The sequence below is a fragment of the Oncorhynchus nerka genome, linkage group LG9b (assembly GCF_034236695.1).
Source record: "Oncorhynchus nerka isolate Pitt River linkage group LG9b, Oner_Uvic_2.0, whole genome shotgun sequence".
NCBI classification, from domain to species: Eukaryota; Metazoa; Chordata; class Actinopteri; order Salmoniformes; family Salmonidae; genus Oncorhynchus; species Oncorhynchus nerka.
This window is the reverse complement of record NC_088424.1, coordinates 43,129,544-43,146,447: the sequence shown is the minus strand read 5'-3', so window position 1 is coordinate 43,146,447 and position 16,904 is coordinate 43,129,544. Positions and strand designations below refer to the sequence as shown.

Here is a 16,904-nt window from a genome sequence, read left to right as displayed (position 1 = left end):
CCTACCTTCAAACTCAGTGCCTCTGGTTCATCCTTGGGAGCAATTTCCAAATGCCTGAAGGAACCACATTCATATGTACAAACAATAGTACGTAAGTATAACCACCATGGGACCACGCAGCCATCATACCACTCAGGAAGGAGACGCGTTCTGTCTCCTAGAGATAAACGTACTTTGGTGCGAAAAGTGCATATCATTCCCAGAACAACAGCAAAGGACCTTATGAAGATGCTGGAGGAAACAGGTACAAAAGTATCTATATCCACAGTAAAACGAGTCCTATATCGACATAACCTGAAATGCCACTCAGCAAGGAAGAAGCCACTGCTCCAAAACCGCCATTGAAAAGCCAGACTACGGTTTGCAACTGCACATGGGGACAAAGAATGTACTTTTTGGAGAAATGTCCTCTGGTCTGATGAAACAAAAATGGAACTGTTTGGCCATAATGACCATCATTACGTTTGGAGGAAAAAGGGGGATGCTTGCAAGCTGAAGAACACCATCCCAACCGTGAAGCATGGGGGTGGCAGCATTATGTCGTGGGGGTGCCTTGCTGCAGGGGGGACTGGTGCACTTCACAAAATAGATGCATAATGAGGCTGGGAAAATGATGTGGATATATTGAAGCAACATGAAGACATCAGTGAAAGCTTGGTCGCAGATGGGTCTTCCAAATGAACTATGACCCCAAGCATACTTCCAAAGTTGTAGCAAAATGGCTTAAGTACAACAAAGTAAAGGTATTGGAGTGGCCGTCACAAAGAGTGGCCACCTCAATCCTATAGAAAATGTGTGGGCAGAACTGAAAAAGCGTGTGCGAGAAAGGAGGCCTACAAACCTGACTGTTACACCAGCTCTGTCAGGAGGAATTTTGTATTTATTTTATTTTTATTTCACCTTTTATTTAACCAGGTAGGCAAGTTGAGAAGAAGTTCTCATTTACAGCTGTGACTTGGCCAAGATAAAGCAAAGCAGTTCGACACATACAACAACCAAGAGTTGCACATGGAATAAACAAACATACTCAATGATACAGTAGACAAAAAAAAAGTAAATATGCAGTATGTGCAAATGAGGTAAGATAAAGGAGGTAAGATAATAAAATAGGCCATAGTGGCGAAGTAATTACAATATAGCAATTAAACACTGGAATGGTAGAATGGGCAGAAGATGGATGTGCAAGTAGAGATACTGTGGTGCAAAGGAGCAAAATAAATATATACAGTATGGGGATGAGGTAGTTGGATGGGCTATTTACAGATGGAATGATCTGTGAGTTGCTCTGACAGCTGGTGCTTAAAGCTAGTGAGGGAGATATGAGTCTCCAGCTTCAGCGATTTTTGCAGTTCGTTCCAGTCATTGGCAGCAAATAACTGGAGGGAAAGGCGGCCAAAGGAGGAATTGGCTTTGGGGGTGACAAGTGAAATATACCTGCTGGAGCGTGTGCTGCGGGTGGGTGCTGCTATGGTGACCAGTGAACTGAGATAAGGCGGGGCTTTACCTAGCAAAGACTTGTAGATGACCTGGAGCCAGTGGGTTTGGCGATGAGGAATGAGCCAAAAGTAATCCAACTTATTGTGGGAAGCTTGTGGAATGCTACCAAAAACGTTTGACCAAAGTTAAACACAATGCTACCAAATACTAATTGACCATGTAAACTTCTCACCCACTGGGAATGTGTTGAAAGAAATAAAACCTGAAATAAATCACTCTACTATTATTCTGACATTACACATTCTTAAAATAAAGTGGTGATCCTAACTGACCTAAGACAGGGAATTTTTTGCGGAAAGATGCATTTCAGTTGAATGTATTCAGTTGTACAGCTGACTTGGTATCACCCTTACTTTACCCCACTATGTGCTGAAATGAACCGTCTTTTTTGAGAACAGTGATTAAGTTATATTATTAGCCTAAATTATGATTATATAATCATCACATGACTATAATCATTTTTATGGTGTAAGTTAGCTTCCCAAGGACCACCTATGTCAGAATAACTGTCCACATTTACTTTTCCTCAGCCAACAAAATGAGTAACCTATTTTTTTTTTTTTAAGTTGACCTATTCTATTGGTCAGCTTGTCATTCTGTGCGAGAAAGAACTAGCCTATTGCAAACAGACTCTGGCACAGTTGTGGGACGATAAATCCCAAATTCATACAGCCAGTAGGTCTATGCTAAATATTATTTTCTTTAAAAGGGGGGGGAAAATACACTTTAAAAAGCAATGAGGCTCATGCAACAGATCTGAACGTTTCGCTTCAAATGTTGATAAACTTAAGGCTGCGTGGGAATGTTCATTCTGTTATGCAGTTAGCGGATAAACAACCGTTTTTTTGTGACCGAGAGGAAAATATCCTTTCAAAATTTAGAAAGAGAGGTTACTGTCTTAAGAAATATTCACGACCTTTGACTTGTTCCACATGTTGTTACAGCCTGAATAAAACATGTATTAAATTGAGATGTTTTTCTAGATGTTTACAAATGAATAAAACATTTATTAAATTGAGATTTGTTGTCACTGGCCTACACACAATACCTCAAAATGACAAAGTGGAATGTTTTTCTAGACGTTTACAAATTAATAAAACATGAAAAATTGATATGTCTTGAGTCAAGTTTTCAACCCCTTTTTTATGGCAAACCTAAATAAGTTCAGGAGTAAAAATGTGCTTAACCAGTCACATAAGTCACTCTGTCTTCAATAATAATTAATGACTAACTAATCTCTGTACTCCACATATACAATTATCTGTAAGGTCCCTCAGTCGAGCTGTGAATTTCAAACACAGATTCAACCACAAAGACCAGGGAGGTTTTCTTTCCAATCAGTTGTTTTGTGATAAGGTAGGGGTGGTCACAGAAGATAGCCCTACTTGGAAAAAAGACCAAGTCCATATTATGGCAAGATCAGCTCAAATAAGCAAAGAGAAATGAGTCAATCTGGATAATGTCAAGAACTTAACAATTCTTCAAGTGCAGTCACAAAAACAATCAAGCGCTATGATGAAACTGGCTCTCATGAGGACCGCCACAGGAATGGAAGATCCAAAGTTACATCTGCTGCAGAGGATATGTTCATTAGAGTTAATTGCTTCAGAGGTCAAGCAACAGACACATCTCAACATCAACTGTTCAGAGGATACTGTGTGAATCAGGCCTTCACGGTTGAATTGCTGCAAGGAAACTACTACTAAAGGACACCAATAATAGGATACTTATTTTTTTACATTTTCTTTTTAACTAGGCAAGTCAGTTAAGAACAAATTCTTATTTACAATGACAGCCTACCCCGGGCCAATTGTGCACCGCCCTATAAGACTCCCAATCACGACCAGTTGTGATACAGCCTGGGCCAAGAAACACAAGCAATAGACAGACTGGTAGAAATCTGTCCGTTGGTCTGATGAGTCCAAATGTGAGATTATTGGTTCCAACCGCCGTGTCTTTGTGAGACGCAGAGGAGGTGAACGGATGATCTCTGCATGTGTGAACAATGGGTCAAATACAATTGGCATGGTTTGGAAGGAGTTGGACCGCAGAGTCCAAGGAAAAACAGCCAACAAGGGAAGCCGGTTGAGAGAATGCAAAGGGTGGCTTCTTTGAAGAATCTAAAATATATTTAGATTTGTTTAACACTTCTTTGGTTACTACATGATTTCATAGTTTTGATGTCTTCACTATTATTCTACAATGTAGAAAATAGTCAAAATAAATAAAAACCCTTGAATTAGGTGTGTCAATTTATGATGAAAATTACAGGCCTCATCTTTTTAAGTGGGAGAACTTGCACAATTGGTGGCTGACTAAATACTTTCTTGCCCCAGTGTGTATGTATATATAGTAGCGAGATTAAGGGTGTGGGGTTTCCATGTCACCAAGTTCAATAACAAATCAGGCACAAATAGAACTCAAGGGGGAAGTTTATTAGGGATTTTTGTACACAGGGAAAGACGGGGGGAATTCACCAATCACCTCACAGTCCACGTTCCATTTTCCAGGGTAATCCTCACACTCGGGTCCTCAGGATAATCCGGTCCGGTACACAAGGGAGTCCGACAGTCCAAGGCACAACATGTCATTTTTATTTTTTTATTTTACCTTTATTTAACCAGGCAAGTCAGTTAAGAACAAATTCTTATTTTCAATGACGGCCTAGGAACAGTGGGTTAACTGCCTGTTCAGGGGCAGAACGACAGATTTGTACCTTGTCAGCTCGGGGGTTTGAACTCGCAACCTTCCGGTTACTAGTCCAACGCTCTAACCACTAGGCTACCCTGCCGCCCGATATAATCTCACAGATAGTATGCTCTCTTCATAACGCTCTTAGTTCTCTCCTACTCTGCCTCGTTGTGCATGCTGCTTTCCCTTTTTATCCCCAAACACTTCTTCGCTTAACGAGCTACAGTCTTACCTGGATCAATGTGTCCATTTGGCAGAGGCTGGTGTTCTCGCATTTTGTTGAATTTGAGATTTTCTTCAATTTCATTCAGATTTTTATTATTAAAATTAAACAGGCACACGTTATGTCATCGGTAGAAACAGTAGGCTATAAGTATCTCCAACTTGAAATTCCCGCCACCAATGAAGTCTTTATAAAATAATCGCCTAAGTTTCTATGGTGGGATTTTGTCTATAGGCTACTTTGAAGAAGGGTTAGACATGCCTCATAATATGTAGTAAAATATTCAGGTTTCAAACCATTAAGTATAATTTCCAAATGCATATTTCCTGATGGCCTGTTGCTTGCAGTTGAATGGTGAATTTGGAGGCGCTCTTCAATTACCAGTTGAGAAATAAAAATAGTAGCTCTTTTTTTAATCATGCACCACAATTGTTTTTAACATGCAATCACATTTAGAATTGTTGTGCAATGAGTGGGCTTCTAAAAGCATGTTTAACTCCAGCTGCAAGAGGAGCATTAGGAGAAATCCCTCTCAAAATAAATCTCTGTATGCTGTGCGTGTGATAGTTGTGTTGAACAAATATAAAGATACATGATGACTAACGAAAATGAACACAATTTATTTACACTATATTATCCAAATTAACCTATTGATCGATAAGCATGACGGTCGAATGTACTCACATCGACTGATTTTTTTCCCCATCACTGAATATAAATCATTATTTTGGAATGGGATTGTTTTTCTCCTGGTCATTTTGGCCGGCAACAGTTTTATTTGTCGACTTTTAGTATTTTTTCCCGGGGGGGGGCGCTAACGGAACCTGTTTGCTGACTGCAGGGGCGCAACTTTGGTTTTAGAAGTGGGGCGGGATTCTTTTTTTTTTAAAGGAAAAAAAAGTATTATTATATCCACTTTGAAAAACACTCAACAGCCGACCCGGCTGTTCGGAGGCATCCGTGTGGTCCTAAAGCACACCGTTGCCTTGTTTTGTATCACATTCCAATGATAAATCTGAGGAGGACAGATGTGACCCGATTGAGGAAACTAGGCATATGCTGTAAGTCACGACTTCACAGGAGAGCCATTTGAACGTTATTTAAAAAAATGTATTTAAGAAAACGGGTTTTTGGCAGAAATGCCTTCTCGAACATGTGCCTTAATAACAAACTTGAATGCCATCTGTAAATACAAATAAAATTGTTAAATTACGAGCTTTGTTGGTTAAGCCACAGAACAAGCAACCTTCCCACTAGCCATGATTGACTGAGTTAATAAGTGGGCTGGACATGCTGAGAGAGGAGTTCTGATTGGTCTGCCATATAGAAGGCTTCTGTCTATTTGAGCTCATCAGTCTGTGTTGGTAATCCTGTCCAATGCGGATTTTTCATGTATTGTGTAGTGGAGCTGCATAAGTGTTGGTCTCCACTTTCAACTTTTGAAATCAGTGGAATTGGAGTATGATAGCTAAAGTGATGGAGAAAACGCCTGTCTCCGGATTACATGTTCAAGCTAAGGGCAACCGTGGTATGGCATTCCTGAAAGGGAGACCCGTCCATCATGCATGATGATGTATATAGGTAAAATAATCTAGCATTAGCTAGCTACATTTTCAGATATTACACGTTTCTAATCTTGACAGAAAGTGGTTTCATTTCAAGCTAAAGTGTACTGTTAACTAGCTAGCTAGCGTTAGCTGGCTGGCTCCCTAGCTGACGTTATAATTTGTATCCCAGAGTCGTATTCATGCTGAGTAGTAATGACATGATTTGGCACTGTGTTCATTGTTGTTTAGTATTAACTAGCTAATGTTAGCTAACGTTTCGTGACGTGTGTGATTCTAAACATTGTTTACCTAGCTAGCTAGCAACATGTCTTAAGCTAAAGTGCACTGTTAGCTAGCTAGCTAACGTTAGCTGGCTGGCTCTCTATCTGATGTTATTATTTGTATCTCAGAGCCATTTACTTTTCTAGTTAGAGCCTAATGTTAGCTAGCTAACATTGAACCTGGTTGGTTAGCTTCCAGCACCGTGGCATTGTTGAATATGGCCGGTGTCAGTAAACGTCTGCAAAAAAAGCGTAATGAAATTGTTGCCAGCAGGGCTGGTTAGGCTGTTTTCATGTTATCCCTAGGTAAACAAATGATCAAGTGTGCCATTTTCCCAAAAGTGAGTTTACAAGTTTATCAACTTTCAAAGCAGAATTACTTTCCCATTGTTCCTCAACTGCAGTGTATGATATACAATTTTGTAGCTCTGAGTCTCTACTTTTATCCAATGTAAAAATAAAAAACAATTTCAAATGTTGCTACATAAGACCGAATCCAGGTGGTGAGTCACATATATACAATTTCAGTATGTGGGGGGGGGCATGTACCCAGTGAAAGTTGCGTCTCTGGCTGACTGTTCCATTCATAGGAAAACTCACAGCGGGGGCCTGTCAGCATGACCCCCTTGTTGGTCTTCTCTATGATACATGTTCGGCTGCAAATTGGACATCCCTCCAATATCTGCAGCAGACAATCTTATGAGGTGGTGTTGACTGGGAGGGCCTGTGACAGGGTGATATAATAGCCAAGTTACAACTTGCATTTTGTTCTGAAGAAAGAACGAAGCTTTTTGCTAGTGCACTTCAAAAGCAAAAATGACTCAACTCGTTGTATCTTGCTTGGCTGAGGAATTAGCCTACTGTTTTATCAAGCCGGGTATTTTTTTTATACAACTTTGAATATTTCACATAACACACATTACCTGTCGTTGTTAATGAAGCTGTCTGTGTCATCAGGGTGGTAACTCGGGTCACTATCAGACGCTTTAAGATTTCCTTTTCATGGTATTCAAGTGAGACTCTGGCAACAAGACAGGTGTCACAAAGGTCTCATGACACACTTATTCTGAGGTCTCACCTGACAAACTGTGAAAATAGCAAGTGAACAGTGAATGAAATTATCGCTAAACCATTGCAATCACACATTGAAGGACATGTTACTATACCCATCTTTTCCCTTTCTGGTAGGTCCCGGCATCCGTTCATGACTAGGGGGATCAGTCTGGCAGGGTCAACTAATGTCATCAACACTCATTTATAAACATAGCTTGAGAAATAAAGTAATAACGTCATCTCAAATTCTATGTAGACTGACTGCTTCCGGATTGGATTAGATTCAGGCCGGTGACGCCGCTATAATATGCCACCAACTGTGACTGTTGTAGTCAGACATGAGCTGGCTAGTACCACCATAGCTGCATCCAATATTTATTTGATATGGGTTGCTCCTCTGGGAGGCTAATATGACTGTTTAGTCTAAATTACACTAATTTACAGTGGCATGGGGATAAGATGGCACCGCTAAAGTAGGCAAATAATTAGTAGGAAACAACTTTGCCATATGATGTCATCAAATTTACTTTAGAGAGATGGCAATGTTTGCGACTACTGTTACTTGCAAACTTTGTGAGAAAAAAAATCTATCAATGCTAATGTTAGCTAGCTAAAATAAGGTGGTCCCCTCAATCTTCGTTGGCTGGCTAAAGTTCTACTGCATCTAAAGTCATTCTGGTGACATCACAATCATTCCTTTGAAACGTTATATATACATAACCAGATACATAAGCAGCAGTCTATGGTCTATCTGATGATATACTCACCACCACTGGAGACCAACAAACTCCAACCTATTCCGCATGATAGCGTCTAGTGATGCACTAATATGACATTTTTGACTGGTACCGATATACGATATTTTCCTTGCCCCAAAAAAAACTATACCAATATAAATCATTTTTGCGGCCTTTTAAGCATTCTGGTACAGTTAATAATTAACACACACACATGGACACAGCGGTCTAAGGCATTGCATCTCAGTGCAAGAGGCGTCACTACAGTCCCAGGTTCGAATCCAGGCTGTATCACATCCGGCCATGATTGGGAGTCCCATAGGGCGGCGCACAATTGGCCCAGCGTCGTCCGGGCCGTCATTGTATATAAGAATTTGTTCTTAACTGACTTGCCTAGTTAAATAAAGGTTACACACACACCACACTGACAAAAAGTTATTTTGTTGGCATTTACGTATGTCCCCATTACCAGTAAAACATAATCAAAAACCTATTTCTTTCACTTACTTGCTGTGCTGTTTCGTTGTTCAGTCGTTTCATTCTCAACCAGGATTTCTATGGAACGCCGTTTGGGTCGTTGCTTGTCAAAAAAGATACACGTCAAATAACACTATTTGACGTGGCAAATAAGCTTGTTGACCAATCAGGAGCTGAATATGACTGCATAATAATTTTACGCGTTCATACATTTTTTACGTAGATATTACACATTGAGTACACTATCACTCGTATTTCATATGTCATAACGAGCTATCGATACGTATGCTATGATGCTGGTAAAGTTGTCTTGTGCACCTACAGTGCTGTTCGTAAAAAAGCTAGCTAGCTTCTTGTTCTTCCCCAAAAACATAATCTGTTTCAGTAGCTATAGTTAGCTAGGTGTCATCTTCTAAAATAACCCTAATTTATAAGACAGTTCTTATTTGAATAATGGTGATCGAACCCATCTATGTGAAGCTAGCCACAATAGTGGACTTTGCGGTTAGCCTTCAAAATAAAAGTATGGCATAATTCTACTATTTGTATTCATTTGCATCACTGTCAATGACATACTTTTATTTTGAAGGTAACTGCAAATTCCACTATTGTGCCTAATCCTTATTGTGGCTAGCTTCACAACACATAACCCAGTCCGGTCGAGCCTCACTAGTCAGATGAAGCTAGCTGGCTGCTAAAAACGTTAGCTTTTGGCAACAGGGTCAAGTAGCTGGCTAGCTATATATTTTCATGAACTGAAATTTAATGTCAATAGGCGAATAGCAAGTGGCAACCTAGCTAATACTTACTCACCAAAATTTCTAAATCATTGCTAAGAATAATAAAAATTACTGAAGTTTCTACTAGTCATTGTTTTCAGGCTGGTTGTATTGGTGCTAGCTAGGTACCAAGCTAAAGGTAGCAACCCCAGAAGTTGCCGTCCAACAAATTGTAAACACAAAGTTGAGTGGCCGGTGTTTGCAGACTTTTTAGTATAGCTTTGACAGTGCTACTCTATCTTTTTGACACACAAGACCCAAACAGCGTTCCATAGTATGTATTTCGTGAAGCTAATAGCAGTGATGCTTTTACTGTGTAACTCCGGTAGGGCAACATCTGAAAAATAGCGCACTTGGTAGTGTGTACCGGTACTCGACCAGTCAGCGAAAGCCAACATCGCCCACGACAGGCAACGGTTGATTGTCAAGGGCAATGAATTCCATTATTTTGGCATTAATGGATTTCACCTTTGAGTTGTCTCGTTGAAATGTTCTTACTCTTTCAAATGACTGCTGGACTTGTTGACTGCTCGATCCACACAGCAGACATTGTGGGCTATGTTAGGGATGCTGTGTAGCGCAACATGTTATGTGGCGTCATTTTTAAAATCTATTTTTTTATTTCACCTTTATTTAACCAGGTGCTTTACCTAGCAGAGACTTGTAGATAACCTGTAGCCAGTGGGTTTGGCGACGAGTATGAAGCGAGGGCCAACCAACGAGAGCGTACAGGTCGCAATGGTGAGTAGTGTATGGGGCTTTGGTGACAAAACGGATGGCACTGTGATAGACTGCGTCGAGCAGGTGATTGAATAGCATTCATTTAGTTTTACCTGCGTTTAAGAGCAGTTGGAGGCCCTGGAAGGAGAGTTGTATGGCATTGAAGCTCGTCTGGAGGTTAGTTAATACAGTGTCCAAAGAGGGGCCAGAAATATACAGAATGGTGTCGTCTGCGTAGAGGTGGATCAGAGAATCACCAGCAGCAAGAGCAACATCATTGATGTATACAGAGAAGAGAGTCGGCCCGAGAATTGAACCCTGTGGCACACCCATAGAGACTGCCAGAGGTCCGGACAACAGGCCCTCCGATTTGACACATTGAACTCTATCAGAGAAGTAGTTGGTGAAACACTCAAGGCAATCATTTGAGAAACCAAGGCTGTCGAGTCTGCCAATAAGAATGTGGTGATTGACAGAATCGAAAGCCTTGGCCAGGTCGATGAATACGGCTGCACAGTAATGTCTCTTATCGATGGCGGTTATGATGTCGTTTAGGACCTTGAGCGTGGTTGAGGTGCACCCATGACCAGCTCTGAAACCAGATCGCATAGCGGATAAGGTACGGTGGGATTCGAAATGGTCGGTAATCTGTTTGTTAACTTGGCTTTCGAAGACCTTAGAATGACGGGGTAGGATAGATATAGATATAGGTCTGTAGCAGTTTGGGTCTAGAGTGTCACCCCCTTTGAAGAGGGAGATGACCGCCGCAGCTTTCTAATCTTTGGGAATTTCAGACGATACAAAAGAGGTTGAACAGACTAGTAACAGGGGTTGCAACAATTTCGGCAGATCATTTTAGAAAGAGAGGGTCCAGATTGTCTCGCCCGGCTGATTTGTAGGGGTCCAGATTTTTGCAGCTCTTTCAGAACATCAGCTATCTGGATTTGGGTGAAGGAGAAATGGTGGGGGCTTTGGCGGGTTGCTGTGGAGGGTGCCGGGGTAGGGGTAGCCAGGTGGAAAGCATTGCCAGCCGTAGAGAAATGTTTGTTAAAATTCTCAATTATAGTAGATTTATCGGTGGTATGTATTTCCTGGCCTCAGAGCAGTGGGCAGCTGGGAGGAGGTGTTCTTATTCTCCATGGACTTTACAGTGTCCCAGAACTTTTTTGAGTTAGTACTACAGGATGCAAATTTCTGTTTGAAAAAGCTAGCCTTTGCTTTTCTAACTGCCTGTGTATATTTGTTCCTAACTTCCCTGAAAAGTTGCATATCAGGGCAGGCTATTCAATGCTAATGCAGAACACCACAGGATGTTTTTGTGCTGGTCAAGGGCAGACCGATCTGGAGTGAACCAAGGACTATATCTATTCTTAGTTCTACATTTTTTGAGTGGGGCATGCTTAGTTAAGATTGTGATATAGACACTTTTAAAGACAAGCCAGTCATCATCTACTGACGGGATGAGGTCAATGTCATTTCAGGATACTCCGGCCAGGTCAATTAGAAAGGCCTTCTCGCAGAAGTGTTTTATGGAGCATTTGACAGTGATGAGAGGTGGTCGTTTGGTCGCAGACCCATTACGGATGCAGGCAATGAGGCAGGGATCGCTGAGATCTTGATTGAAAACAGCAGAGGTGTATTTGGAGGGCGAGTTAGTTAGGATGACATCTATGAGGGTGCCTGTGTTTACGGATTTAAAGTTGTACCTGGTAGGTTCATTGATAATTTGTGTGAGATTGAGGGCACCAAGCTTAGATTGTAGGATGGCCGGGGTGTTAAGCACGTCCCAGTTTAGGTCACCTAGTAGCACGAGCTCAGAAGATAGATGGGGGGCAATCAATTAACATATGGTATTGAGGGCACAGCTGGGGGCAAAGGGAGGTCTATAGCAAGCGGCAACAGTGAGAGACTTGTTTCTGGAAAGATGAATTTTTAGAAGTAGAAGCTCGAATTGTTTGGGTACGGACTTGGATAGTAATACAGAACTCTGCAGGCTATCTTTGCAGTAGATTGCAACACCGCCCCCTTTGGCAGTTCTATCTTGGCGGAAAATGCTATAGTTAGCGATGGAGATTTCAGGGTTTTTGGTGGTTTTCCTAAGCCTGGATTTAAACACGGCTAAGACATCCGGGTTGGCAGAGTATGCTAAAGCAGTGAGTAAAACAAACTTAGGGAGTAGGCGTCTAATGTTAACATGCATGAAACCAAGGCTTTTTACGGTAACAGAAGTCAACAAATGAGAGCACCTGGGGAGTGGGAGTGGAGCTAGGCACTGCAGGACCTGGGTTAACCTCCACATCACCAGATCACACATCAGGAACAGAGGATAAGGGTATGGCTAAAGGCTGTACGAACTGGCCGTCTAGCACGTTCGGAACAGAGAGTAAAAGGAGCAGGTTTCTGGGCACAATAGTATAGATTCAAGGCATAGTGTACAGACAAAGGTAAGGTAGGATGTCAGCACATTGGAGGTACACCTAGGCATTGAGTAATGATGAGAGAGATATAGTCTCTAGAGACGTTTAAAACAGGTGATGTCATCACATATGTAGGAAGTTGAACAACATGGTTGGCTAAGGCATATTGAGCAGGGCTAGAGGCTTTACAGTGAAATAAGACAGTAATCACTAACCAGGACAGTAATGGACGAGGCATATTGATATTAGAGAGAGGCATGTGTAGCAAAGTGAACATATGAGTCCAGTGAGTGGTTGGGCTGACTGGGGACACGGCGATTCAGACAGTTAGCAGGCTAACAAGCTAACAGTTAGCAGACCGGGGCTGGCAAGCTAGCAGTTAGCAGACCGGGTTAGCATGCAAGCAGTTGGCAGACCGGGTTAGCATGCAAGCAGTTGGCAGACCGGGGCTAGCAGTTGGCAGACCGGGGCTAGCAGTTGGCAGACCGGGGCTAGCAGTTGGCAGACCGGGCGCTAGTAGTTAGCAGACCGGGTCAGGCAAGCTAGCAGTTAACAGACCAGGGCTAGTGAGTTAGCCTTTGGGGGACGTCGCGATGGGGATAAGTCTGTTTTTGCCTCTTCGTGCGGTGACGTCGCTAGACAAGTCGTGGAATTTGTAGGGTTCCAAGTAGCCCTAGGTAGCTAGTAGGCCGTGGTTAGCAGAATGGGCCTTCAGCGGATGTCACGCCTGAGGGGCCTGTTGGAATCCTCGGCCAGATTGTCGGTATTCCAGTCGTAGAGGATCGGCGGGGTTCTGTGCCCCGTAACGGCAGTAGAAGGGGTCCGGATATTGTAACCCAGGAGTGGGCTTCGGTGGTAGCACAGGAAGCCTGGCCGGGCTAGCTTCAGGCTAATTGGTGCTTGCTCCGGGATGGAAATGCTGGCCAGGAGTAAAAAATAAATAATAGGTCCGTTATGCTCCGGTTTGAGGCACGTTGTTCGAACTGGCGAGAGCTTTCCGAGCTAAAGGTTAGCTGATGACCGCTAGCAATGGTTTGCTGACTGATAGCTGGTAGGTAGTTAGCTGGCTAGCTTCAGTTGAGGGATTCCAGATCCGAGGTAAATAGAAATACTTTAGGAAAAAAAAACTGATCCTTGCCACATTGGGTGAGGCTGGTTGAGGTTTAGGAAAATATTTTTAAAAGATATGCGACGCAAAATATGTAAAAATATGTATACAAGGGACACGACAGGACAAAGACGTCTGACTGCTACGCCATCTTGGACATTATGTCTTACGTTATATATGTTTGCATGTTAGCTTTGACATCAGTTTTTAACATCGGCCTTAAACCATAGAGTTTGGCTGTGCATCCTGCTGTAATATGCGCCATACATTACATGGTCAAGCCTTATAGGGCTTTTCAGGTTCAAACTGACGTGATCCTTTGTACACGTTGGTTGGGGGCGATGAAACAACAGAGAAGCCCCTTTCAATGACGTAAAAAAGCAAAGGTGATTTTTGCACACAGAGCTTGGTAAAATGGGGCAGGATTTGTTGACATTGTAATTGTAATTTGGTTAGGTTATCTGAACCCAACCTTAATTTACTTGTTGTGATGCACTGAGGTTGACCAAGGGTCATGTTTTTCGAGGCTAGTGTCTGTGTGTGTTGTGTACGGTGCGCCCGTGTCTAGTCCACACTTTGTGTAGTTGTTAGCAATAATGCTAATGGTAACTGGAATTCTCAAAGCGGATGCTAGGTAAATGCTAACGAGTGCATACAAACATTTACTACTAGGACAGACAACCCAGCTCATAAAGTTAGTGTAATGACCCTGGGTTTATAAGCGCGGAAATCGACTCGACCGTTCGAGCATGCTTTTGCGGCACAGTCGATAGCGCGCTGGACTTCGGGCTAGAAGGTCGAGGGTTCGAGACCTGCTCCCTGCTGTTTCATTACATTATTATGTCAACGCAGTTTGCTGCACGCACACGACAAATATTAGGCAGCAGGGATCTTAATCCTGGAGGGGATTGTCTCTGCTGCTGTTACCAAGAGTGGCACTGCATCTCAGTGCTAGAAGCGTCATTACAGACCCTGGTTCGATTCCAGGCTGTATCACAACCGGTCGTGAGACCCTATGGGAGTCCCATAGGGCGGCGCACGATTGGCCCAGCGTCATCCTAGTTAGGTTTTGACCGGGGTAGGCCGTCATTTTAAAAACAAATTTGTTCGTAACTGACTTGCCTAGTTTAATAAAGGTTAAATAAAATAACATAATAATAAAATATTAGCAAGTTAGCAAAACCCAGCTGGAAAACATTTATTTGCCACATCATAGGTAGTTAATTTAATAGTTATAAGGTATATAGCTGTGTACTTGCCTACTTAAATAAAGGTTAAATAAAACATTTTTTTTTTTTTAAATCACTCCTTGCAATGCAGAAGTGACTCAACTCACGAAGCTCCCATTTTGCTTGTTGTTCTTCTTTGTAAACAAACACACGTGACTGGCTCAAACCGCTCTATGGGCCCTGGTCAAAAGCACTGCACTTTACAGGCAATAGGTTGTCATTTGGGACACATGCAGGGTTTCTCCTCAGGACGATTCCTCATTGCCACACTGGCAGAGATAGTGTGTGTGTCGTACATGGATTCATTTGTTTGTGTACGTGCACCAAAGTGCAGCGTTTGCCTGTTTCTATGTGGTTCTGGTTTACTTTTCATGCATGTTGTCATTCAGCGTCTCTAGCACTTAAAAGGTTAGCTCAGTGGGGAGAGGCCAGCTCCCCCTACCAGCCACCACATTGGTTAAAGAGAGAGAGGCCAGATCCCCCTACCAGCCAACACATTGGTTAAAGAGAGAGAGGCCAGCTCCCCCTACCAGCCAACACATTGGTTAAAGAGAGAGAGGCCAGCTCCCCCTACCAGCCACCACATTGGTTAAAGAGAGAGAGGTCAGATCCCCCTACCAGCCAACACATTGGTTAAAGAGAGAGAGGCCAGCTCCCCCTACCAGCCAACACATTGGTTAAAGAGAGAGAGAGGCCAGCTCCACCTACCAGCCAACACATTGGTTAAAGAGAGAGAGGCCAGCTCCCCCTACCAGCCAACACATTGGTTAAAGAGAGAGGCCAGCTCCCCCTACCAGCCAACACATTGGTTATAGAGAGAGAGGCCAGCTCCACCTACCAGGCAACACATTGGTTAAAGAGAGAGAGGCCAGCTCCCCCTACCAGCCAACACATTGGTTAAAGAGAGAGAGGCCAGCTCCCCCTACCAGCCAACACATTGGTTAAAGAGAGAGGCCAGCTCCCCCTACCAGCCAACACATTGGTTAAAGAGAGAGGTCAGCTCCCCCTACCAGCCAACACATTGGTTAAAGAGAGAGGCCAGCTCCCCCTACCAGCCAACACATTGGTTAAAGAGAGAGGCCAGCTCCCCCTACCAGCCAACACATTGGTTATAGAGAGAGAGGCCAGCTCCACCTACCAGGCAACACATTGGTTAAAGAGAGAGAGGCCAGCTCCCCCTACCAGCCAACACATTGGTTAAAGAGAGAGAGGCCAGCTCCCCCTACCAGCCAACACATTGGTTAAAGAGAGAGAGGCCAGCTCCCCCTACCAGCCAACACATTGGTTAAAGAGAGAGAGGCCAGCTCCCCCTACCAGCCAACACATTGGTTAAAGAGAGAGGCCAGCTCCCCCTACCAGTCAACACATTGGTTAAAGATTAAAGAGAGAGAGGCCAGCTCCCCCTACCAGCCAACACATTGGTTAAAGAGAGAGAGGCCAGCTCCCCCTACCAGCCAACACATTGGTTAAAGAGAGAGAGGCCAGCTCCCCCTACCAGCCAACACATTGGTTAAAGAGAGAGAGGCCAGCTCCCCCTACCAGGCAACACATTGGTTATAGAGAGAGAGGCCAGCTCCCCCTACCAGGCAACACATTGGTTAAAGAGAGAGAGGCCAGCTCCCCCTACCAGGCAACACATTGGTTAAAGAGAGAGGCCAGCTCCCCCTACCAGGCAACACATTGGTTAAAGAGAGAGAGGCCAGCTCCCCCTACCAGGCAACACATTGGTTAAAGAGAGAGGCCAGCTCCCCCTACCAGCCAACACATTGGTTATAGAGAGAGAGGCCAGCTCCCCCTACCAGGCAACACATTGGTTAAAGAGAGAGAGGCCAGCTCCCCCTACCAGGCAACACATTGGTTAAAGATTAAAGAGAGAGAGGCCAGCTCCCCCTACCAGGCAACACATTGGTTAAAGAGAGAGAGGCCAGCTCCCCCTACCAGGCAACACATTGGTTAAAGAGAGAGAGGCCAGCTCCCCCTACCAGCCAACACATTGGTTAAAGAGAGAGGCCAGCTCCCCCTACCAGGCAACACATTGGTTAAAGAGAGAGAGGCCAGCTCCCCCTACCAGCCAACACATTGGTTAAAGAGAGAGGCCAGCTCCCCCTACCAGGCAACACATTGGTTAAAGAGAGAGGCCAGCTC

At 43.4% G+C, this 16,904-nt stretch overlaps 1 protein-coding gene and 1 long non-coding RNA gene across 2 annotated transcripts in view; one reads left to right on the top strand and one right to left on the bottom strand.

The window, feature by feature from the left end:
* The window catches only part of LOC115119367 (insulin receptor-like), a 159,399-nt gene that overhangs the window by 80,287 nt on the left and 62,208 nt on the right, over positions 1-16,904 (top strand). The window lies entirely within an intron of this gene.
* On the bottom strand, positions 3,912-7,893 carry LOC135565751 (uncharacterized). The gene is made up of 2 exons (XR_010461833.1): positions 7,163-7,893; positions 3,912-6,963 (listed from the first exon to the last, which is right to left on the bottom strand). It is a non-coding gene; the product is annotated as an uncharacterized LOC135565751 (long non-coding RNA).